The 25,654-nt window shown below is 49.0% G+C and overlaps 1 protein-coding gene across 4 annotated transcripts in view; it reads right to left on the bottom strand.

Moving 5' to 3' along the window:
* LOC146857073 (uncharacterized) overlaps positions 1-25,654 on the bottom strand; it is a 345,333-nt gene that overhangs the window by 187,942 nt on the left and 131,737 nt on the right. For all 4 annotated transcript variants that reach the window (XR_014979538.1, XR_014979537.1, XR_014979536.1 and 1 more), the window contains one exon: positions 6,444-6,536. The gene's annotated coding sequence lies outside the window, so the exon portion shown is untranslated. The remainder of the gene's footprint in view (positions 1-6,443; positions 6,537-25,654) is intronic.

The raw sequence follows: 25,654 nt of genomic DNA, 5'->3' as shown, positions 1-25,654 counted from the left end.
AGAACCCCAGCAAACAAGTGCTAATAACATTTCGCCGCTTTCCCCTGTGGTTACTGTTATAAAACCTAATTTGGCCAATCGGTTGACCATGTTATCAGGGAGAAGCAGTCATACTATTATTATTGACTCACAACCTGATCCCGCTGCACATGATTCTATCCCTCCTCTGTCCCCGAGTAATAAGACTGTTGGAGAGAAAAGGAAAAGAGGCCCTTCGAAACCAGCAGTTAATAAGAAGAAACAACCCTCTCGTAACAAGAGCCAACCAACCCCCCTGAGTATGTGGACTAGAGGGAAGCAACAACTGCCAGGGGGCGGCAGCAGCACTAAGGAGTCATTGCAATCTGTTGTGGGGCCTCTAGACACAACTCCCCCTAATGATGGATATAACTCTGCTTGCACACAGACTGAGCCCATAATTAAATGTGTTACTCAAAAAAAGCCAAATGAGAATTTTATCGAGACTATAGTGACAGTCGATACTATTTTTAAACAAATGGAAAGTCAAATGATCAAACAGTTTAATCTTATTTTTAAAAGATTAGATAGATTGGAAAACCTGGTAAAAAATGAAGACGCAAAAAGGAAAGGGGTTATTAGTCTTGATCTAATGAGGGGAGATAGTCTACTGAAAGATTTGGAAGTCGCCAGTAAGGGCTTTTTGGGTGACAGGCCCAATATCTTCAGTCGCACACCTACATCTAATATTGTACCTAGGGATGACATCGCAGGGAACACTCAATCTTCCATGACACCGCAGCATGCCCCGGCTGTAGCAGCCGAACCACCTTGCCCCATCAGTGTAGTCGCCGATACCTCAAAGGGCGGACCCACTGTGCCCCTTATGAGGCCGGGGGCACCCGCCATTATTGGCTTAGACAAGGGCAAAGTTGCTGTTACTAGGCCCACAAAAAATCTGGGACCGGCCCTTCATTTACCTCCTGATGCTTGCCCATATGTTTTAATTCTGGCGGGTGTACCACCGCTCAGGGAGGGCCAAGGTGAGTCTTGGGCCCAGTTGAACAACAAGTGTATTGACTGGTTGTCTAAACATAAAGGGGTAAGCCCTAACATCTCGAGTGAAATCTTGTCAGTCCGCCGGGTGAGCTGGGTTGGTCCCTCAATTAAGAATATCCCTGGAGACTGTATTGTAATTAACCTTAGACACCCCACCACAGTCAAATTCATTCTTAGTAGTAACAATATCCACTTTAACCCTTCAACTGTCATAACCCTATTGCCATTGGGTTATTTTTATAGGCCCACCCAGAGACCATTTAGCCCAGCTCCACCACTGTATCCACTGCATAATAGATTCAGTGTATTATCTGAGCCGGGCACTTTGGATTGACCTTCAGCTATCCTCCCAAATATAGTAGCTAGTGATCTTATCAATACATCTGGCCCCGTGGGTGAACTGCCAACCTGCTCCACTACAACGGTGTCTAATGGCATTAGAGCGCTAATGTCGCCATCCCATTCTAAAATAACCGCCCATGCCTCTGCCACCCCATACTGTCCAATAATTTGACAATTCTGAGCTGGAATATTGCCGGTCTCAATTCCAAAATGAAAATCAGGGACTGGGCAGATTGGGTTATTAACTTCGACATTTTAATGTTCCAAGAAACTTGGTGCACTTGTCCTTTGCTTTTTGAGGGTTACAGCTGTCACAACCAAATTGTACCCATTCCGGTTATGGGCAGACCCAGTGGGGGATTATCTATTTGGGTTAAGATTAGGGCAGGAGATAAAGTTGAATCCTTGCATACTAATGATATGAATTTCCAGGCTTTGCTTTATATCACCAGGATAAAATTATGTTTAATTAATTTTTATAACAACGATTTCACAACTCATCCAAACACTAATTTTATAAGATTGTTTGATTTTATTGATGAAATTACAGACGGCCAAAAGTATGGTAAACTTGATGGCATTTGCTTGGGAGGTGATTTTAATGCACATATCCACTTTAGAACCCCTCCGTGTAAAAGAGGTGAAGAATTTCTTGACCATTTAGCCACACGGGACTTAGTCAACGTTATGGAGAAGGCACATATTGCTGCGAATAAAGGACCCGTGGCCACATATGTCGGGCGCGGGAGTTCAACCACAATAGACTATGTATTCATATTTTCCCCGCTTGTGGACCTCTTATTAGAGGCGGTAGTCGTTTGTTCCATATATAGCGACCATTATCCAATCTCATTTAGTTTTAAATCTATCAAAAAACAGGGGAACAGCAGTGAAATCGGGGCAAAAAATTTAGTAGCGTCGACAGACAAACTTAGGGTGGTCTGGAAGGGGATAGACAATAAGGGGGTTTTAGCTCGCATTATTAAGGAACATCCTGTATTAGTGTCTGTTTGTTTATCCACTGATAGCCTTGGACATGACATTGTTGAGGCCTTTACAGGGCTATGTAAGGCCATAAAAAAGGAGATATCTAAACCAGCCCCAGCTAATAATGCTAAAAACCCAAGGTGGTTCGATACCCCATGTTCCAAAGCTAATCGGGATTTAAGGGCCGCCCTTATAGTTGAACCACGGGACTAGTCTCTGGTGAGGACACTAAGGTTAAGTTATAAGCGTACTTTAAAAATAAGATCTGAAGAGCTTCTAAAAGACCATTGGGAATCCCTTGTGCGTACATCGGCACTGAAAGATAACGCCGGGTTCTGGAGTGAGGTTAAGAATTTGAGATCAATCGGATCTAATATCACCCCCATAAATTGTAATATACCTGGGGACTTGTGGGTGGAGCATTTTTCAAATATATATGCAGCGCCGTATCCTTCCACGGAATTTTTCCAGCCCTTCAAGACATTGAATATTTCTATAATGGAGGTGGAAGATGCTATTTCACAAAGTGCGGGGAACAAAGCACCTGGTCCCGATGGACTATCCATCGACTTAATAAAATCAGAGCCTGATTTTTGGTCACCTTTATTGTGTAACATCTTTAATAATTTATCTCATACTCCACCCCCAAGTTCCTGGTCTAACAGCATCATTGTGCCAATTTTTATAAAAGGCAACAGACTTGACCCTGGCTGTTATCGCCCTATATCTTTAATAGATAATACCTTGAAGATTCTAGGTAGGGTTATCTTTAATAAGATCAGAACCTGGGCTGAAGAAAATATGATCCTACACCCATGCCAATTAGGCTTTAGAAGTAACATACGGACCGTGGAGCAATGTTTAAATTTAAACTTACTATTGGCCAAATACACTATCGCCAAAAAATCCCCATTGTATTTAGGGTTTATGGATTTAAGATCTTCTTTTGATTTTGTTAATCGTTCCCGTTTATGGTCAGTCCTGTTGAATTATGGTTTAGACGAATCTTTGGTTTATTTTTTGGCCCACTTACACAGTGACTTGAAAGCCCGAGTTCGAATAAACAACGGTGGCGAAGTCTCGGGCGACATTTTAATTGGCAGGGGGGTCAGACAGGGCTGCGTCTTGGCCCCCCTGCTTTTTATTTTGTACATAAATGAACTAAGCAATTCTTTATGTAAATTAACCAGCGATGTCCCATACATCAACGGTAAACCACTCCCCGCACTCCTCTATGCGGATGATGCGGTCCTTATGGGCCGCACACCCAATGCATTACGCACTTTATTATCAGGTTTTGTTTCATATATGGCCGACCTTGGCTTATGTACCAATTTTTTAAAATCTTTCATAATGTCCTGTGGCCCAAAGAAACATAGAATTCGCCACATCATGTCAGGGAACAATGTTTTAAATAGTACTTGCACTTTGCCTTATCTAGGCCTGTTCTCTGATTTTGGTTCCTGGCAACCTCATGTTGCCAGGGGGAGGAATAAATTGGGTAAAACTATCAATTCTATAATTACCCTCTGTCAACCCAAACATTCTGAGGTTATTTTACCACTGTTGCAAATTTATAGAACACAGTGCTTACCGACAGGGACCTTTGGTGCAGAGGTGTGGGGGTATTCGAACTGTGCTAATATACAGATCGAAGAGAACAGATTCTGTAGGAGGGTCTTGGGGGGGGGGGGGTCATTTCGGCCCCATCTTACGTGTGTCACAGAGAATTGAATCTCCCCTATATAGAAGACTTTATAAGATCTAGACCTGCCCTGTTTTGGTTGAAAATATGGCGGAACTCTGCTGCCTCTTTGACCCGTGATATCATCTCGGACTGCCTAAAATGTGAGCGGGCCAATTATATACCTTGGCTCAGGGCAGTCGAGAAAAGCTTAGTAAGTGTGGAGATGGGGCACTTATTTTTATCACCCCAAACTATTGACTGTACACATAAGAATTAAAACGGGCGTTGTACGATCTGTACCGGAAAACTAGAAAAAAGACCGAGCATGTAAAGCCGGCTATTATAAGGTACATTCCCCTTTTGGAATTATGCGGTAGGCCCCATAACATGCCCCAGGGTTACCTGCGAAAGAAACTGGGCAAATGGAATAGGAGTTTGTTGTTTCGGTTCAGGGACGGGAGCATTAAAAATCTCCTTTGCTTCCCTTTAGGCTTTATCAAAAATTCGGAAAATATAAGCTGTCCCTGTAACCTAGGCGGCAAACAAAGCCTGTTACACTTTACATTCTTTTGTGGTTTTTATGTAAAATACACCAAATATTACCCAATTCCTTATTTTAAAAAGAACTTTCTGATGGATTTTAATTTAGCTTTTAGAGACCTATTGATGCTAAGCTCTGATGATGTAATCTTTAGAGTCAGTCGTTTTTTTCATTCTGCTGTTCGATCCCGAGCAACAATGAACGTGGCCTGATAAGTTTGCACTATCTTTGCATTGTTTGCACATTGCATTTTTGCACTAGTGACTGTTCCCTTGCACATGTCATAGCTAACTAGCTGTGTTTTGTCTTTACTGTGGCTCATTCTAGTTTAAATCCTATTGTATTTCCATTGTGGAATTACTGTCACTGTTATATTTGTATTCTATGAAATATCTACATCACAAGATTAACTAGTCATTCTTTTATAATTTTTAAATGTTTATTTTATTGTTCTTTTATCGGATGATTGTTGTGATTTATATGTACTTTTATGGATGTCTTATATCTGAATAAAGATCTTTGACTTGACTTGGTTACTATCTTGCCCATAAGTGAGAGAAGGTAGCTTTCACCATTGTTACCTTGTTAAAGGGCAGGAGGGATGAGTGTCGCCCCCACCTTTCCTAAAGCAGGGGATTATTAGATATAGTCACCATCTCTTCATGCCACAGCCCCAATGGTATGGATGTTGTATGGTGTTCACTCCTTCTTGCACAAGGATGGGGTGTATATGTGGTTCTCCAGACCTTATCCAAAGACACAGATAACCCCCTTCCTTCACTCTAGGTCAAGGGCATATTTTCTTTGCCACATCTATTTTGACCAAGACAGAGTTGGTGACTGTTGAAAACCTATCTTCTTCAATGACTGTGGGATAGATATTTTCTTTCCTTGCCTGGCACAAGAGTTGGGGTAGTGTGTGTTATCTCTCAATGTCTTGTCCAAAGGTGAAGACAGTGCCTATGCTCACCCCATATTGTCCAGTAAATTATGTCAATTAGTAATTATCTCTATAAGTACATCATTAACCTCAAATGCACACAATGAGCATACTATGCCTTCAGTGTCGAGGACTTGAGCATCCTATCCAAGTGCTAGAGACAGCTCTCTAGCACTTGGATCTTTCTGGTGCTGACAGCAGAAGGGTTTTCATTTAAGTCAAAACTTAAGATCTGAGGGAAAAGCTTCCTTCACAGCCTGACATTTTTTTTGTTCGGCTGTGACATGCAGTGTGCCATGTGCCCGGACATCCCAAATAGAGAAAGTGAAAGAAGCTGTAGCCATTACGCCGGCTGCAGGGGAAACCGGTCCTAGGATGCTTGGCTCCAGTCCAGGGAGGACCTGGCTTGGCAGTTCGTGCTGGACTGTTCCCATGAGGCACAGGGTCAAGACTGATTTGCATATGGCTGGGTTCAAACTGGAATGGCATGGTGAGAAAAAAACCGATGGATTTAAGCCCAGATCTCTGTACTGGGGTGAATGTATGACATTGTTCTGCATTCTGTCCATCAACTGTTGTTTTTGAATTAAAAATAAAGTAAGCATTCCTGGAATCAAGTATTCAATGACCCAGGGAACCTATTACAACTTTTAAAAATCATCCTAGAGGGACTGCTGCACTCCCTGCAGCCCTCCACAACATGTTTAAAAATGCATTGTGGTGTCCCTGCCCCTTCTTGGGGCACCACGAGAATGAAATAATACCTACAAAAGCCCTCTGAGGGCATTATGAGGAGGCTCCCAGGCAGGAATATAAAAGGAGTGGCTACTCCCCTCATTTCATATTTGTGGCAAGTTTTATATTGTTTATATTTTTTGGATGAACCCGTTCCACTGTGGCAAACTGGAAGGGGTACAGTTCAAACTCACCGTTATTTATCCAGGGGCACTTCATTTCCATCAGCTTCTGGCTGAGAAATTGTAAATGCACTTTGCTGCCTTCAAATCATCCACATGGGCACACTGTAGAAGAGAGCAAAGTGAGAAGTCAATTCCACAGAAAGTCAGAGGTATGCAGGATCGCGTCACGGAGAGACCCGTGCATCAAATACTGAGAAGTCAGTTAAAGTAGCTTTAATTGGTGTTGAGGGTAAAAACCATAAAAGCAAATAAGCACAACAAAACAAAATCGTAATGATCACAATAAATACAAATAAAAGACATAGTATTAAAAAAAAATCACTAATCTTTGTACACTTATCAACATGCAGAAGTGGTTATTCAGTACAACATCGCAGTTACTAGAGAACTTAAAACTCAGAGCCTAAATCCTGGCTATTCCTCAGCCTTTCAGCAAATGTCATAAAGCACAATAAAAATAATATCCGCAGAAAGCAGCTGTAAGTACATAAGAGCAGGCCTAACTTGAAAAAAAATGTTCATAATAGGGATGACAAACATTCCAGGCATTGCATAAAGTTTGTATAACAGTGAAGTGCAGTGTATTCTGCAGAGACCTATTTTCACTGCCACTGGGTAAAAATGTATACCCCCTGTACTTTCCCCAGGGATAGGCTAACAAGATGAACAGTAAATGCAATCGAAACCTAGTTATCAGAAATCTGTTTCGCCGATTCTTAATGAAAAGAAGATAAGGTTCAGTAGCAGACACTGTTCTCCACACAATATGATGTAAAACACAGGGCTTTACTAGTTTAATCCCTTCTCTATCCATGATCCTTTGCCTAAAACAATGTCCCTTAACCCAAGCATAATGGGCCTTAGAGAGCGACTCAGGAGCGATAAAAAGGTCACCCCTGCCTTAGTCCTAGAAAGAGGCCCCGATATACTTAAGCCACGGGCAAATGAAACGCAGGATCTAGAGACATATCATCTTTCACAATCTCCCTACTTGGAGACCTGGCTTGAACAAGATCTTCAACCAAAGTACAAGGGGGCGAAAGGGCACAATCCATTATAAAACCTACGCCCAATTCCTAATGCATCCTCATGGACCGAAAAGGAGGGGGTACTTTGAGGAAGACCCAAAAGCCTCCTTAAAAACTTAATTTCGACTAGCTGCAGCTCCATATGGTTAGCACAACCACCGATTTCACTCCCATAGATTACTGCAGAAATATATTTTGCACCGTAAATCTGCATATTTCTCCCTAGTGGGACTACTGCCTAAACTTTTATCTAAACTAAAAACTGCAGAAGTTGCTAGTGTGAACTCCGCCATTTACTGGTAATCAAAGGAAGCCAACTTAATGCTGAATCGAATAGTAATCCGAAATATGAGAATACTCTGGTCTTGGAAAGAACACTGGATCCTAACGTAAAAATAGCTGATTTAGTGTATCGGGGACAAACTACCATCACAAAGGATTTCTTCTCATTAATCGAGAAGTCCAAATCTTCTATGAACTTAGAAAAGGATGTCATCAGGGATTGTAAGCCTCTAGCCTTTTTAGTCATGAGGACCGCGAAATCCGTATAGATTACTGGTAGACTACGCGACCCCACTTTCGGACAATCAGGGCCTGCTCTAATCTGTCAATCTATAGGTTAAACAAAAATAGAGCCAAAATACAACCAATCCACACCCCTCCTTTAAAACTAAAACTACATGAGCACTGCAAGTCTTTAGAGAAACTGACAGATAGAGGCCTTTGTGCCCCTATAAAGGTCTCAGAAACAAAATGTCCAGCTCCACCCCCAGTAAAACATGATTTGCCACAGTTTTGATCGGTTTACACAGTCAAACGCATAATGAAAGGTCCATAAAACCTAAGTGTTTGGAACCAGAATGAGCAACTGTATTTCCCCCAAATCAAGTAGAAGTTCAAACACTTGCCTACAGTGGACCGTCCTGCACGAATCCCATATTGAGATTCTGACAACACTTTTTTCCTCAGCCCACACCGACAGTCTTTCCAGTAAAATATGACCTACAACTTTAACTACAGAATTGAGTAGGGAGACTGGCGTACAACAGGATGGGCTATCTTGGTCGCCGTTTTTAGCCCCTTCAGTGCCCGCCCCTTTCCCCGCCCTGTGCCGGCCGTTGCATTAGCGGGCGGGGTTTATGACGAGCTGGTCTCGTCATGGGCACAGCGCAACCGCGGCCCATGACGAGACCAGCTCGTCATGGGCATTGAAGAGGTTAAAAATTGGTAAAATGATGGACATTACCCAAGACTATGGTGGACCTACCAACCCCGCTGCATTAATAAGTGCAGTTAGAAAAGGCACCCAGACATCACTTACAAAGATATTAGGCGGAATGCCTTAAAGTGAGCCACCCATGCATCTTCAGTTGTGTGGCTCCACAGAAGCACCACTTCCGGAGGAAATAAGGGGCCATTGATAATATTCCAGAATTATGAGTTGCTATTCAGGCTAATTGCCTCAACTAGATCTGCCTAGACCACCTCCTTTATGTCTTTTTTACAGCTTGCCTGTTTCTTTTCAAACAAACAGCATTTTTTTTTACCTTGGCTAGATCCCATGGCTCAACACTTAAAACACTCTTGAGCTCCCTCAGTGCTTTCGAGCATCCAGTGCCAAACCACCTGGGAAGATTAGTACACTTGTGGGACTTCGGTGCCTCCAGCAAACCAGACACTATTTTAGAGATCTCAAAAAATGCCCTTAAAATATCTTGAGCATTACTTGTAGTGGACCTAGAAACATCTAGCTCCCTTTCGCAACTGGAGTTCAAGGATTTGGAAAAAGCCTCCGGTATTATCTGGGTCCGCTTAAGTATCCTCCCATGGCTTGTAACCTTAACAACACCCTGGAAACCGACCCTAGGGCTTTTAGTCAGTGCAGACCAACAGATAGAGACGCATACTGGATTATGGTTGCTGAAAGGGCCCATTGGTATCCAAAATTTGGAAATATGCATCAAAAGTGAAGTGGAGACAAAACAAAAAAAGTCTATATGCGATTCACGACCTCTTCCTATAAAAGTAGGATTAACATCCCTTCTAGTCAGCAACATTCCATCCAATGTAAAAGTTAAATTAAACTCATTCAACAAAGTGTTTAATCTAATGCCCTAATGAATGTGTTCTAGATGTGTTCCAGATTGAGAAGCGCAACCAACATTCATAACCACCAATTCCTTCAGGACCACTACTAGGGCAGTGTTCATACTAAGCCAAAGCACAACTTAATTCCTCAATTGATAATATCTCTTGTTTTAGCCAAAAGTGGTGGGACATTACCCAGAATAACCACATAGGGTGTTCCCTTGGGAAGTAAATTAAGGAGCACAGGTTTAGGCAAAGGGGATATGCTAGGCCTACGTCTCAAAGTATCTTCACCACCCCATACCACATCATCCAACATAGTGCCTAGAGCCTGGGCTGGGTCCAAACAATCCCTACCTAAACCTAATGGTATCTGGGATGTGATGTTAGCCCCTACAGAGGCCTCCAACTCATCAGTCCTCAGAAACTACCCCAAATAACCTATCCGTCCTTTCAACTACAAGCGGAGTAAAATGCAGCATCGCTGTAGGGAGGGGACAAACAGGAGCAGAAGTAGATGCGTGGGTTTCTGCATGCAATATAGAATGATTATTATTAGTAAGCTCTGTGGCAAAGATAGTACAGTCGCCCAGCTTCGTTGCAAGTTATTCTTTGACGAGTACCAGAATATGGAACAAATACATCCAGAAGTTACATACAGAAAGAGTCCAGGAGCCGACCACAGATCTCAGTCTAGCCTGCCTGCTCCTCCCTCGCCGCTCTAGAACAACACTGTCATCCACACGGTCACCTGCACACACCAACTATACCACACATCTTCCCTTTAACAAACATTCAACATTTCAACAGACAAAACAGAGAAAAACCACACACAGGGTGACAAGTGAAACACACACAGAATAACAATTAATCAATAAACCTCCTTGGTAATCTCTTGACACAAACTAATCCTAGGTACAACAACCAGATTCTTGCACATATTGGAAATACTCTGGGATCCACTCGTTCCTTTACAAGCTTTCACTACCCAGCGGAGTTCTCACTACCCACCACCACACTGCATTTATCCACTCTCGAGACACAAGAAAAGTTCCACCATTTTCATTAGCAATTGGTACAGAATTTCCACAAACTCTTTTTACTTGAATGGGTTCTCTAAAATTTTCTTAATACTAGAGGGTTTTTGACCTGAACCCAATCACCAACCTGCACCTCCACAGCATTTGTGCACTTGCTCTTACTCTCCAAATCATTCACCATAATCCTATTAGCCTCATCACCTGCTGTTTTGGCTACAGTCATTTTTACATCCAACTCCTTGTTGATAACACCTGAGCTCCAATCAAGACATAGACAAGAGTGGACACACATTCCCCTCAATAGCTCAAAAGGCACCCGACTCGTAACAGAGTGCAGAGTAGTACGATAGGCTCAAATAGTGTCCCTAATAGCATCAGCACAATCCACTCCAGACGCAAGTGCCCTCTACACACACACTCCACCAATACCTTGTTACATTTTTTACTTTAGCCTTAAAATGAGGACAATACAATGGTGTGCAAACATGTTTAATACCATTTTTAGAAGAAAAAAAACCTGCATGGATGGCCGAGAGATAGCCCTTGATAGTGCCCAGAGCAGAGCCCTGCTGGGCCAAAGAAAGAAGGAACAGGAGAACCTCAGAAAGAGGGGCAGAAAGGGGATCCACAGTCTTAGCTGTGCACCATGCCACAAATCTGTTCCACCTACAGGCGTACACCGTTTTAGTGGAGGGACATCTGGCTGCCAAGATGACATCATAGACTTCGGGAGGAAGATCGAAAGGCGTCAACTGTCGCCGCTCAATCTCCAAGCATGGAGGCGGAGGATGGACAGGTTCAGGTGAAGGACCGTCCCCTGCTGCTGCGACAGAAGATCCTCCCGAAGAGGGATCGATGCTCATACTGAGTAGCTCGGGAAACCATACTCTTCGAGCCCAGTCTGGAGCCACAAGAATAACCCGGTATCGCCTGATCTTCTTCTGCATTCTGGGCAGAAGTGTTATAAGCGGAAAGGCGTACAACAGACCGCAGCTCCACTCGAGACGAAAAGCGTCTCAGAGCGAGTGCCGCCTTGAAAATTCCAACACGCAGAACTGATGACATTGCACGTTCTCTTCGGTGGCGAATAGATCTAACCAAGGCTCTCCCCATCGCAGAAAGAGACCTTGCGCCACGTCCAAGTTCAGATGCCACTCGTGATCCACCATGCACCGGCGGCTGAGTTCGTCCGCCCTGGCGTTCAGAGAACCTGCCAGGTGTTGAACCACCAAGGTAATGCCTTGATGTCTTAGCCACGTCCAGAGGCGCAGAGCCTCCTGACAAAGGGTCCACGTCCCCACCCCGCTCTGTATGTTGCAATACCACATGGCGGTGGTGTTGTCCGTCAACGCCTGCACTACACTTCCCCGGAAAGAGGGAAGGAATGCCTTCAGTGCAAGCCGAATCGCCCGCAGCTCCAGAAGGTTGGTATGGAGCAGGGACTCCGCCGGAAATCAGAGGCCTCTGATCTCTGCCTCTCCCATGTGGCCTCCCCAGCCCAGGAGGGATGCATCCGTCACTATCGTGTGCTCCGGTTGGGGAAGGGAGAGGAATCTGCCATTGACCCAATCACGATTCGTGAGCCACCACTGCAATTGCCGTGCAGTGCCCTCCGAGATCTGGACATGATCGGACAGGTTGCCCTGATGCTGCGCCCACTGGAACTTCAGGTCCCACTGCAGAGCCCGTATACGGCACCAGCAGGATGCAGCAGGAGGCCATCAGGCCCAGAAGCCGGAGGGACATCCTGACTGAAACCCGGGACAGAGGCTGAAAGAGCGGAACCATAGCCTGAATATCCCAGACTCGCTGCTCGGGAGGATAAACCTGAAACAGTGTCGAATCCAGAACCGCTCCAATAAAAGGGAGCTTCTGAGAGGGACTCAGGTGCGACTTCGGCACATTGATGGAGAACCCCAGCAGATGCAGGGGGTCGGCCATAGTCTGAAGGTGGTTGACGACTGCCTGGGGCGAACCCGCCTTCAACAGCCAGTCGTCGAGGTAGGGCAAGACAGTAACCCCGGACCTGTGCAGATGAGCTGCGAGCCCCGCCATCATCTTCGTGAACACCCGAGGGGCGCTGGTAAGGCTGAAGGGGAGCACGGCAAACTGAAAATGCTCCTGGCCTACCGTGAACCGCAGGTAACGCCGGTGGGCCGGCCGGACTGGAATGTGAAAATAAGCGTCCTGCAAGTCCAACGCTACCATCCAGTTTCCAGGGTCCAGGGCAGACAGGACCTGAGCTAGAGTCAGCATCATGAACTTCTCCTTCCGGAGGAAGCGATTGACGTCCCGGAGGTCCAAGATGGGATGCAGACCCACCTTGTTCTTCTTGGGGACCAGAAAGTAGTGGGAATAACAACCACTCCCTACTTCTGGCCCAGAAAGGCACTCATTGGACTCCTTGGCCAAGAGGGCCGCAACTTCCTGCTGGAGAGTCGCCAAGTGTTCCCCCGACATGCGGTGGTACCGAGGTGGCATGGCTGGAGGGGTGGACTGAAAAGGAAGTGAGTAACCCTTGCGGATGATCTGCAACACCCACTTGTCCGATGTGATAGCGAGCTAGTGGAGGAGGGGATGGCGAATCCTGCCACCCACTGGCGTGGGGTGCTCCACAAATCTCGGATTAGGAAGGTTTGGAGGCAGAAACAGCGGGGGCAGTGGTGGACTGCCCCCATGCTGATTCCCAGGCCGGCCCCTGCGGAAGCCGCGCTGAGGCTGGTTCTGCACAGGCTTGCAGAAGGAACGTGCCTGGACGCCCCTGCCTTGGCCACGAAAGGAACGAAAACCAGGAGTGGCTGGGCTCTTCGTGGAAAGACCCAAGAACTTGGCCATGGCCCCCGAGTCCTTAAAACGCTCCAGTGCACTGTCGGCCTTATCGCCAAACAGGCGAGTGCCATCAAAGGGCATATCCATGAGCGAGCTCTGGACATCGGGTGAGAACCCAGTAGATCGCAACCAGGCGTGGCGACGCAGCGCCACAGTCATAGAAATCGCCCTACCCAAGTCAGCGGTGTCCAAACCACACCGAATGGCAAACTTAGCCGCATCCTTACCCTCAGAAACCGCCTGGGAAAGTACAGCCTGGACCTCCTCAGGACATTGAGGCAACACCTGAGCAACGGTATCCCACACCACGTGGGAATAGCGGCCCAATAAGCAGGCGGTGTTCACTGACCGCAGCCCCAAGCTGGCCAAAGAGAACAACCGCTTACAGAACTGTTCCAGCTTCTTGGAGTCCTTATCTGGCGGAGCCGTGGGAAGGGCACTCTGCGACGTCGAGGCCTGGATGACCAGACTCTCAGGCGTGGGATGAGTGATCAGAAATGCGGGCTCAACAGGCGCCTGGCGACATTCTTATCCACAGGAGCCCCCGTGGCCGGCCGCGACCAAGTGCCCAACAGGACATCGGTGAGGGAGTCGTTGAAGGGAAGCAGTGGCTCAGACGAAGTAGACGCTGTCTGCAGCACCTCAATGAGGAGGGTAGTTTTGAGGGCCACTGTAGGAAGATAGAGGTTGAGGACCTCAGCAGCCCGGCTGAGCACCATCGTGTAGGAAGCGCCCTCCTCCATTGTAGGCGGGGGAGAGGCAAACCCAGAGTCAGAAGAGACATCGAGGTAGCCGGCGTCCTCCAGATCGTCCACCCAGTCCTGCTCGGAGTCACACTGACGGGCCAGAGGGTCCTCGGACCCCTCCCAGTCATCGTCCACCTCCGTTGCAGGAGGAACCGGCCGCGGCGGAAGAGCCAGAGAAGGGACAAACGGTCTCGGAAACGGCGCCGGCCGGGGACGGGCCGGTGCAGTGTCCCAATGCAGATCCAGGCAGGAACGAAATGGTCCTGGAACCGGGGCCAGGGCGGAACAAACGGCACCCACTGCGGTGCAGAGTTCGGCACTGGGGCCGGAGCCGGTAGCACCGGACCTTGTGGCGCCGGGGCCGGAGCCAACGGCGTAGGATCCTGTGGCGCTGAAGCAGGATCCACCAGCGGCGCCGACGGGCCAACAGGATCTGGACACGGGACCGCAGGGCCCAAAGGCGCGCCGGCGGGAGCCCGAGGCCTAAGAAGGCGGTCCATGGTGGCAAGAAACTCTTGCACCTGTTCGGGAGTCGCGATGGACCCGGGTAAGGCGGGTAGGCCGTGGGACTCCCAGAACCCCTGTCCCCCTCATCCAAGGACTGACGGGGGGGCATCGGAAAGCGAACCCGCTTCTTCGACTTTGTCATCGCTTACCGAAATCCAAAGGCGAAGATTTGTAGCCTGAGGAGCGACAACTGGGGCCCCGCGAGGTCACAGGAACGGTCCCTGGACTTGGTGCGGCGTTGGGGCGAGTGCCGGGCCTCCAGCAGTTTCTGGCGCCGTTCCCTCAAGGCCTTCGGGGCCATGGCCCGACAGTCCTGGCAGGACAGGGAGTTGTGTTCGGTCTCCAGGTTGTAGAGGCAAACATCATGGGGGTGCGCCACCGACATGTTGCGATGGCAGGTCCCACAAGATTTCAATTCAAACATCCCTACTTGCACAAGGAGAAAAAGGGGGGGGGGGAGACAAAAGTCCCAAAAGAGTAGTCAAAAAGTGACTAAGGTACGCGCTCTATCCGGATCTGCGCTTGCCGGCATGGAAAAAGAAAGAACTGACGTCAGCGCGCATGGGTGGCACCTAAGTAGTCTCCATGACGTCATCTAGGCGCTTACGACGCCAGTGACTGACGTGGAGCCGCACGACGCCACCTACTGATGCGCAGGGGTACTGCTACAAAAAAAAAACCGGATCAGCCTGACGCCTGGGGATATTTTAAGGTAAGGAATCTGTCAAAAACATGTCTCTTTCAGATTCTAAACACTTATTTTAATTCCAAAAGTGATAATTCACATCCAACAGTCATTTACAGTTAAAAGATTAAATATTCAAAAATCTGAATTACTGACAATCTGGAGAAAGTTCTACAGGTCCGGGGTCAACGTTTTTCATCAGAATATAGATTTTTTGGACTGTAAAAAAAATTATTCAAAATATCAACTCAAGTGTGCCTCATGTTGAATAACCACGTTTTAAAGCCTCACAGTGAACAAAATTGCCATTTTTACAGACTTTCCTGCTTACTCAGAAGATTCTATTTTGAGTGATTTCAGGCAGGGAAATGGCTCTAAACACACTTATTTTAGTTCCAAAAGTGATAATTCAGATCCAACAGTACGAACGAACGGGATACTTTGCATCCAATATTCATTTACTGTCAAAAAATGAAACAATCAAAATTACCATTACGGACCATGTGGAGAAAATTCATAAGGTCCAGGTCATCATTTTTCATCACAAAATATCTTATTTTGAGTACACAAATAATGATTCAAAATGTGAATTAGTTCATGCCTAATGTTTATAACCACATTTTTAGGCCTCACAGTGACCAAAATTTCCATTTTCACAGACTTTTCCTCCTAATCAGAAGATTCTATTTGGATGGATTTTGGACAGGAAAATGGCTCTATACACATTTATTTTAGTTACAAAAGTGATAATAAATATCCAATAGTCATTTACGGTCAAAAAGTTAAACATTCCAAATTACCATTACAGACAATGTTCCGAAAATTTGTAAGGTCATCGTTTTTTCATCAGAATATAGATTTTTTTGACTATGCAAAAAATGATTCAAAATGTCAATTGGATCAAGCCTAATGTTTAGGCCTAACTAACATTTTTACAGACTTCTCTGCCTACTCAGAAGCTTCTATTTTTACCAATTTCGAGCAGGAAAATGGCTCTAAACACACTTTTATTAGCACCAAATGTGATAATTCTCATCCAACAGTCATTTACAGTCAAAACATTAAACATTCAAAAATCACCATTACTGACAATCTGAGGAAAGTTCGATAGGTCCGGGGTCGTTTTTCATCAGAAAATTGATTTTTTGGACTGGGAAAAAAATTATCCAAAATATTAATTTGATCGTGCCTTATGTTGAATAACCACTTTGTAAAGCCTCCAGTGACCAAAACGGCCATTTGTATAGACTTTTCCGCCTTTTCCGCCTTCGGGCAGGAAAATGACTCTAAACACACTTATTTTAGTTCCAAAAGTGATAATTCAGATCCAACAGTAATTTACAGTCAGAAGATTAAATATTCAAAAATCACGATTACTGACCATCTGGAAAAAGTTCTTAAGGTCCACGGTCATTGTTTTTTATCATTAAATTGATTTTTTGGACTGTACAAAAAGTACGAGTTACTTACCTTCAGTAACTAGGTATCTGGTAGAGAAGTTGTCTAGACGCAGATTCTTTACCTTAGAATATCCCCAGGCGTCAGACTGGATCCGGAAATTCTTTGCAGCAGCACCTCTGCGTGCCGGGGGATGGTGCTACACGACCCCACCCTGACGTCATCCACGTACGTGACATCAGCGAGGTCATATAAGTCCCTCCCGGCGCACTGACGTCATTTTTCTTTAGAGAAACTTTACCGCGACAACGCGGAGCCATCAACAAAAAACTGTGAAAATATGGGAACAGTGTGCGAGGGATGGAAATCCATGAATACATAAGGAGGATGGTGGAAGACACCGTCGTAAAAGACAGAATTAGACACTGCCTACATAAAGAGCCCCCCAAGCTAAGCGAAGACCCCTCCCTGAGTGCAACCAGGGAAGAACATCTCAACAGACAGAACTAGACTGATAGTCCCATGTAGAACTGTGCCGTCTAGTAATAACGGAACACAGACAGAACAACAGTTCACTGTGGGAAGGAAGGAAAAGGCTGACCTTTTCCCTATAAGAACGGATGTTGGAAACTGAGCACAACCGACCATCAAAGAGGATGAGCATGAGGGGACCAGGACCCCGAGTTAGTAGAGAAGGCCAAACGAAGGGAAGGTAACTGGAGATGAAAACGAATCTCCTTGTGAATCAAAAGGCACCATATCACAGGAAAGAAGCCCCTCAGCAGAGGTTAACTGTATATGAAAACACTCAGGGGAGTGCAACAATCGGAACCCCCTTGAGAGATAACCCAATGGCAACTGAAGAGACCAATGGAGAACACCACTTGACAAGGTCATTGTAGAACGGGGAGGCTGGGTGGGCGTTAAGGAATATGCGGCTAGACAACGTCTCTACCAGATACATCGTTACCGAAGGGAAGTAACTTGCACATCTGATAGAGAAATCTAGCCGCAGATTCCTTAACTTAGAATAGATACCACAGCCATACCCCAAAAGGGGGTGGGTCTGCGAGACAACAGAAAGTGCCAACCATCCAATCCGGCAACAGAGTGACGGATAAAGGGGAGGGGGGAGGGGGGTGGGGGGGGGGGGGGAAGTCGAAGGAGCCAGTGTCAAGAGCCCAAAGGCAAGAGCTAGAACCTGAGCCATGCGATGAGAATAGCCGGCGGGACAGGAAACATGCCAAGTGCACGCACAATCCCCAAAAAGGGTTATTGGGGGCAATTAGAATCAATTATAAACCCGCCAAAGCAGGGAGAAATATGCAGTAGGCAAACAGCCATTGAGACCTTAAAGTGGATTCCACAAGAAGCACAAGAGTGCCCGACCTGGCAATATGCAGCCAAAGTGAGAAACAACCCACAATAGAGCTGTCCCGCAGGCGTAGCTTTAACATTTGTATGTGAAAACGTGTAAAAAAGGCATATCCGAAGGAAGTGGCCAAAAAACGGCAAGTTAACAAATGGTGGGAAGAGTCTCAGAATCCAAGACCAACACTCCAGAAAAGACACGTACAGCATCGAACACCAAAAAAGAAAAGGAGCATATTCAAACTGGGAAATTACCCCAGTAAGCAGAACAAGGCGGAACCTATGGGCAACTTGCAACAACATACAAAAGCTCCCGGACCTTGCAGCCTCGAAAGAGGTGGCGATGCATGAAGAGGAATACCAAGGCAACCAGCATGTATACAGAATGTATATACATATAATTATGTAAAGACAGATCTAGCCAGGAGCAAGAACATGTCCATACTGGATCATACCTAGCACAGTAAGGGCAGGTAGGAGCCGTTGAAGACCATGAAACCGCCCAAAGAGGTGGATGACCATGGCGTAAGCAGATGGCCCCAGGAAAAAACATAACACCGTACAACGGACCACCAGGAGACGCATGGAGACCACAGGCTCTCCAGGTCCAGGTGAGATAAGCAAAGCTATATAATAGCATACAAGTACCCCACATGGAGTATGCATACCCCAAACAACGTGGAACACCTCTTAGGGCAATAAGCCAAGCTAAAAGAGCGCAGTAACAAACTGAACGTGTAACATGAGTTACGAGCCGTATGACATTACCGAGCTGAGCCACCGGCTCAATACCACAGTCAGAGGATCAGACACAGCAACCTGTGGAACACGGCACAGCAGGCCAACAGGCAGCTCAAAGCAAAACGCATCCAAGGGATGCCAATAAAAAGGTAATCACCCTTGACCACAGAAAAGGAAGACGTAAGGCTCACCGCCCATGTAAAACACAGAGGGCATCTAAAGGATGCGAAATGAAAAAGTACCACCCCGGAAGATAGGCCTAAGTGGGAGGACGAAAGCCCGCAAGGAGCCGGTGAACCGCTGACTCGGCGTGAGCATCAAACAGCAAAGTCCCATCAAAGGGTAAGTCAACTAGTCGCTCCCGGATATTTTCAGGGAAGACGCTATCTTGCAACCAAGTGTGACGCCTTAAGGCAACAGAGCCCACCATAGCTCGGCCCAAAGAATCCGCATTATCTAAGGCTGAGCGGATTATGAATTCAGCAAGTCGCGGCCACCCCAGAGGAGGTGAAGGAGATCAACGCGAGCACCTTCAGCGGTGGCAGAAATCAAAGACTCTGCAGAGTCCCACAGGGCAGAGGTAGCCCGAGCCAAAACACACACTGTATTTAAGGACCGTGGCCGCACTAGTGGATGCAAAGGTGTTTCTACCCCATGACAAACCATCTGGACTCCAGAGAGGGAGGAAGTGTTAGAGGGGGCAGGGAAGGAAAGGCAGTGTGAAACACAAACCCCTGCACATCAGGATGCACAAAAAGACAAACAGGATCATGCTGAGCTGGACGGTGGTGGTGCAAAACTGAATGAGCCACCGGGTCACCTGAAGCAGACCGGACCCAGGTACCCAAAAGGGCATCATAAAGGGATGCCTCAAAGGGTAGAAGCGGCTCCACATTCCCGGACCTCTGGTGAAGGACCTCAAGCAAGGGGTCCACAGACAAGGGGGCAGAAGGGGGTTGCATGTTCAAAATGTGGGTGGCAAATGAGACCACTCTCGAAAAAGCCGCACCAGCCTCGGTAGCCCTCCACGGAGGGGACAACAACTCATCAGTGGGGGAGGGTTGTAAGCTAACCCTTCCAAGACACTGAGGGTGCAACCAATGCCCCACATAAGGGAGCCCCATTGAAGAATGAGGATCCTGACGGGGCTCCTGAGGAGGCTTCACAAATTCCAAAGGGGGCACTGGCAATAATACCTCCGGTGACGCCGGGCGAGAGGGCGGCGCCAAACTGTCTCCAGAGGCCTCTACAGAAGAGTCCATAACTCGGCGTTGACCCAGCGCCAAAACGACACGTGTCAGCGCCGACCGTGCCTTGTCAGTCGCCGACTCAGCTGCATCCGGCATCGAGTCGGCACCATCCAGTGCCGAAACTATGACAAGCTCCCCTTCCAAAGGAGAAGGCACCGGAGCGGGCGAGGCAAGCTTTCGGCGTTGCCCCGGCACCAACTCCACCTCATCCATGACAGGCTCCGACTCCGGAGAAATAAGCAGAGGCGGAGCCGAGCCGCGCCCCAACGACTCCACGTGGACCGTAGAGGGGGACCGGGCCGCGCCCTAACGACACCACATCTCCGACGTTCCTGGGTGGCAAAGGCTCAATTGGTGCCAGGGGCGAACTCGCCGGAGAGTCCGTCGGAGATCCCACAAGAAGCGGAAGCCCTGGGGACGCCACAGGAACAGGAGAGGACCCAAGGGAGGCCTGCAGACCCGCAGCATATGCCTCCATCTGGGCCCGAATCGCACCCACACCCGGAAAGGGCGGATAGAGGGGGGGGCGACTGTTGGGAGCGCATGTGCGGAATGTTCCGGGAACCAGTGCCCCTGACAACAGAAGGGGAGGTCGAAGACCTCGGCGACAAGCGCCTCGATTTACCAAGTGGCGAACGACAGCCCCGGACCCCGGGGGCAATCGACGGCAGAACCTGACAGTAGAGGGACCTGCCGTTGATGAAGAGGCCGAGGGACAAGATGACTCCGACCGGGACAGCCGTGCCGAGAGAAGCTTCATATGGCACGCCCGCCGAGACTTCGGCTTCAGGTGTCGGACATCTGCCGCAAACAGGAATTACAAGTTTTAAAGCCCGAAGGCATCGCACACTGTTCCTGACGCGAAGAGTCGACAAGGAGGCCTGAAAACAGGCCAGAGGAACCGCTCACTCCGGATCCGCGGGCACGCGGAAAAGAAGGAAACTGACGTCAGCGCGCCGGGAGGGACTTGTATGACCTCACTGAAATCACGTATGTGGGCGACGTCAGGGCGGGGTCGTGTGGCGCCGTCCCCCGACGCGCAGAGGTGCTGCTGCAAAGAATTTCCGGATCCAGTCTGACGCCTGGGGATTTTCTAAGTTAAGGAATCTGCGGCTAGATGTCTCCAGCAGATATGATTCAAACTATACAAAAGGACTCTGTTGTTGCCTGACCTACCGCTGCTGAACATTGCTGCCATTGCCACGCCCATTTTGCGTAATGCCTGTCTCCACGCAGAGCCGAGCTGTGCGCTCGAGGGAGGAGAGCCTGGGTTGTCGCTGCTGTGGTTGCCGGTGCACCCGAGACGGACTGCGAGGGAGAGTTGCTCTTTCCACAGGCGTGAGAGAGGGCCTGGGGATGCAGAGCAGTGTGGAGCAGAGCGTCGACTGCTGGTGCACACGTGGGAGACCCCTGGCCCCTGTCTCCCGGCCGAGTCAAAGGCTGCGAGGCAGGGAGAAAGTTCAAAGTTCACGCTGGTACTTTAAAGAACAAGTTACTTACCTTCGGTAACGATGTATCTGTAAGAAACATTAGTTAGTTAGATTCCTCACTTTAGAATATCCCCAGGCGTCAGACTGGATCCGGAAGATTTTTTCGTCAGCAATACCCCTTGCGCGTCGCTAGGCGTCGTCTGCGGTTCCGCGTCCGTCGTCGGCGTCGTGCGCCGGAATGACGTTGTCGGAGTACTTAGACGCCGCCCTCGCGCGCTGACGTCAGTTCTTGTACATAGCTTTCCGCGCCAGGAACGCAGAGCCATGCAAGAGACCGACACTGGTGCCAAAAATAAAATCTAGGGGCCTGAAAAGGATACCCTTAACCCTAGATGTCAGTTCGCAGAACGGGGAGGATGGGTGGGTCGGTGAGGAATCTAACTAACTAATGTTTCTTACAGATACATCGTTACCGAAGGTAAGTAACTTGTTCATCTGAAAGAAACACGTTAGTTAGATTCCTCACCTTAGAATAGATACCCAAGCAATACCATCCCCGGTGGTGGGTCTGCGAACCAAGATCACACCAGAAAGTCCTGGAGGACAGAACGGCCAAAGAAGCCATCCCTCCGGACTTGGCTGTCAAGGCAATAATGCCTGGCAAACGTGTGTAGCGAAGCCCACGTTGCCGCCTGATAAAGGGACACCCCGTCCCAAAGCAGTAGTAGCCGCTGTGGCCCGAGTAGAATGGGCGCGCAGCCCAACAGGAGGGTCCTTTTTTGCCAAGGAGTAACAAATTTTGATGCACAAAACGACCCACCGAGAGATGGTCCGTTTGTGCACAGCTTTCCCCTTCTTAGCACCCACGTATCCAACGAAAAGTTGGTCGTCCACCCGGAACTGCTTTGTGCGGTCCAGATAAAAGGAGAGCGCACGTTTTGGGTCCAGACGGTGGAGCCTCTCTTCCTCTTTGGAAGGAGGCGGAAAGAAGGTGGGCAAGGTGACAGACTGCCCAAGATGAAAGGGGGTCACCACTTTTGGAAGGAAGGAGGGACGAGGCCGAAGGACAACCTTGTCCGGATGAACAGAGAGAAAAGGAGGCTTTGATGATAAAGCCTGGAGCTCACTCACCCGTCTAGCCGAGGTGATGGCTACCAGAAAAGCAGTCTTAAGCGTCAGCAGACGAAGAGGACAATTATGAAGAGGCTCAAAGGGAGCGCACATTAGAAATGTGAGAACAAGATTCAAGTCCCACTGAGGCATTACAAAAGGGACAGGAGGGAACGTGTGAGTAATGCCTTTTAGAAAGCGTGTAACGACAGGGCACTTGAAAAGAGAAGGCTGATCAGGAAGCCGCAAGAAGGCAGAGATGGCAGCAAGATAACCTTTCAAGGTGCCCAGGGCAGAGCCCTGCCGGGCCAAAGAAAGAAGAAAGAGGAGAACCTCAGAAAGAGGGGCGGAAAGGGGATCCACAGCCTTTGCTGTGCACCATGCCACAAATTTGTTCCACCGGCAGGCGTATACCGTCTTTGTGGAGGGACGCCTGGCTGCCAGAATGATATCACAGACTTCAGGAGGCAAGTCAAATGGCATCAACTGCCGCCGCTCAATCTCCACGCATGGAGGTGGAGGCTGGACAGGTTTGGGTGGAGGACCATCCCCTGCTGCTGCGACAGAAGATCCTCCCGAAGGGGCAGACCTATCGGAGGATCGGTCAACATACTGAGTAGCTCGGGATACCAGTACCTTCGTGCCCAATCCGGAGCCACCAAGATGACTTGGGCCCGGTCGCGCCTGATCTTCTTCAGCACTCTGGGCAGAAGTGGTATAGGCGGAAAGGCGTACAACAGACCGCAACTCCACTCGTGACGAAAAGCGTCGCCTAGCGAGTGCCGCCTTGGAAATTCCAACGCGCAGAACCGCTGACATTGCGCGTTCTCTTCGGTGGCGAATAGATCTAACCAAGGCTCTCCCCACTGCTGAAAGAGACCATGCGCCACTTCGGAGTTCAGACGCCATTCGTGATCCATCATGCACCGGCGGCTGAGTTCGTCTGCTCTGGCGTTCAGAGAGCCCGCCAGATGTTGAACCACTAGGGTGACGCCCTGGTGTTCCAGCCATGTCCAGAGGCGCAGAGCCTCCTGACAAAGGGTCCACGACCCCACCCCGCCCTGTTTGTTGCAATACCACATGGCGGTGGTGTTGTCCGTGAACACCTGCATGAAACTTCCCATGACAGAGCGAAGGAAGGCTTTCAGTGCAAGTTGGATCGCTCTCAACTCCAACAGGTTGATGTGGAGACGAGACTCCGCCGGAAACCAGAGGCCTCTGATCTCCGCCTCTCCCATATGGCCACCCCATCCCAGGAGGGACGCATCAGTCACTACGACATGCTCCGGTTGGGGAAGGGAGAGGCTCTTGCCCTTGACCCAATCGCGGTCCGTGAGCCACCACTGCAACTGCTGTGCAGTGCCCTCCGAGATCAAGACATGGTCGGACAGGTTGCCGTGAGGCTGGGCCCACTGAAACTTCAGGTCCCACTGCAGAGCCCAAATGCGCCGCCTGGCGTGATGCACTAGTAGGATGCAGGAGGCCATCAGCCCCAGAAGCCGCAACACTAGCCTGACCGAAACCCAGGATAGAGGCCGAAAGATGGGAATCAGGGCCTGTATATCCCGGACCCGCTGTTCCGGAGGATAAGCCCGGAACTGCGCCGAATCGAGAACCGCTCCGATGAAGAGGAGCTTCTGAGAGGGACTCAGGTGTGACTTCGGCACGTTGATGGAAAACCCCAGCAAATGCAGGAGATCTGCCGTAGTCTGGAGGTGGGAGACGACTGCCTGGGGCGAGCCCGCCTTCAACAACCAGTCGTCGAGATAGGGGAAGACTGGAACCCCTGATCTGCGCAGATGAGCTGCGACCACCGCCATCACTTTCGTGAACACCCGAGGGGCACTGGTAAGGCCGAAGGGGAGCACGGTGAACTGAAAGTGCTCCTGGCCCACCGTGAACCGCAGGTAACGCCGGTGGGCCGGCAGGACGGGGATGTGGAAATAAGCGTCCTGCAAGTCCAACGCTACCATCCAGTCTCCAGGGTCTAGGGCAGCTAGAACCTGAGCCAAAGTCAACATTTTGAACCGTTCCTTCCGAAGGAAGGCATTGACGTTACGGAGGTCCAAGATAGGGCGTAGGCCCCCCTTGCCCTTCTTGGGAACCAGAAAGTAGTGGGAATAACAACCACGACCTACTTCTGGGCTCGGAACGCGCTCGACGGCCTCTTTGGCCAAGAGGGCCGAAACTTCCTCTCACAGAAGATTCAAATGATACGGTGGTGCTGCGGTGGCATGGCTGGAGAGGTCGTCTCGAAGGGGAGGGAGTAGCCCCTTCGGACGATCTGCAGCACCCACCTGTCCGAAGTGATGGTACGCCAGTGGAGCAGGTGATGGCGAACTCTGCCGCCCACTGGCGAGGAATGGGCCGGAAAGCTCGGACTAGGAAGGCTTGGAGGCGGATGCTGCCGGGGTGGATGTAGGCTGACCGCGTCGCCCTCCAGAACCGCCTCGACGGAAACCACGTCCACGCGCAGGTTGGTTCTGCGGCTGGTGGCTAGGCGGACGTGAGGAGGCACCCCTTCCTTGGCCACGAAAGGGGCGAAAGGCGGAAGTTTTGCGACCGCGGGGCCGAGAGGCCCAAGGACTTGGCCGTAGCCCGGGAGTCCTTAAAGCGATTCAGCGCACTGTCCGCTTTCTCACCAAAAAGGCGAGTGCCATCAAAGGGCATGTCCATGAGAGTGCTCTGGACATCCCCCGAAAAGGACGTGGACCGCAGCCAGGCGTGACGTCTAAGCGCCACCGTGGTAGAAATCGCCCTACCCAGCGAGTCCGTAGTGTCAAGCCCACATCGGATTGCATGTCGTGCTGCGTCCCAGAGCCTGGGTAAGTCGTGTCTGGGCCTCCTCTGGGCACAGGGGCAGCACGTCCTCCACCGTATCCCACAGAGAGTGGGAATAACGGTCCAAAAGACAGGCGGTGTTCAAGGACCGCAGACCCAAACTAAGGGAGGAGAACAGCTTTTTGCCAAACTGTTCCAGTCTCTTGGAATCCCGGT

Source organism: Triturus cristatus, chromosome 3_2 (genome assembly GCF_964204655.1).
Source record: "Triturus cristatus chromosome 3_2, aTriCri1.1, whole genome shotgun sequence".
Taxonomy (NCBI): domain Eukaryota; kingdom Metazoa; phylum Chordata; class Amphibia; order Caudata; family Salamandridae; genus Triturus; species Triturus cristatus.
The sequence above is the reverse complement of the archived record's forward strand: the minus strand, read 5'-3'. Positions and strand labels throughout refer to the sequence as shown.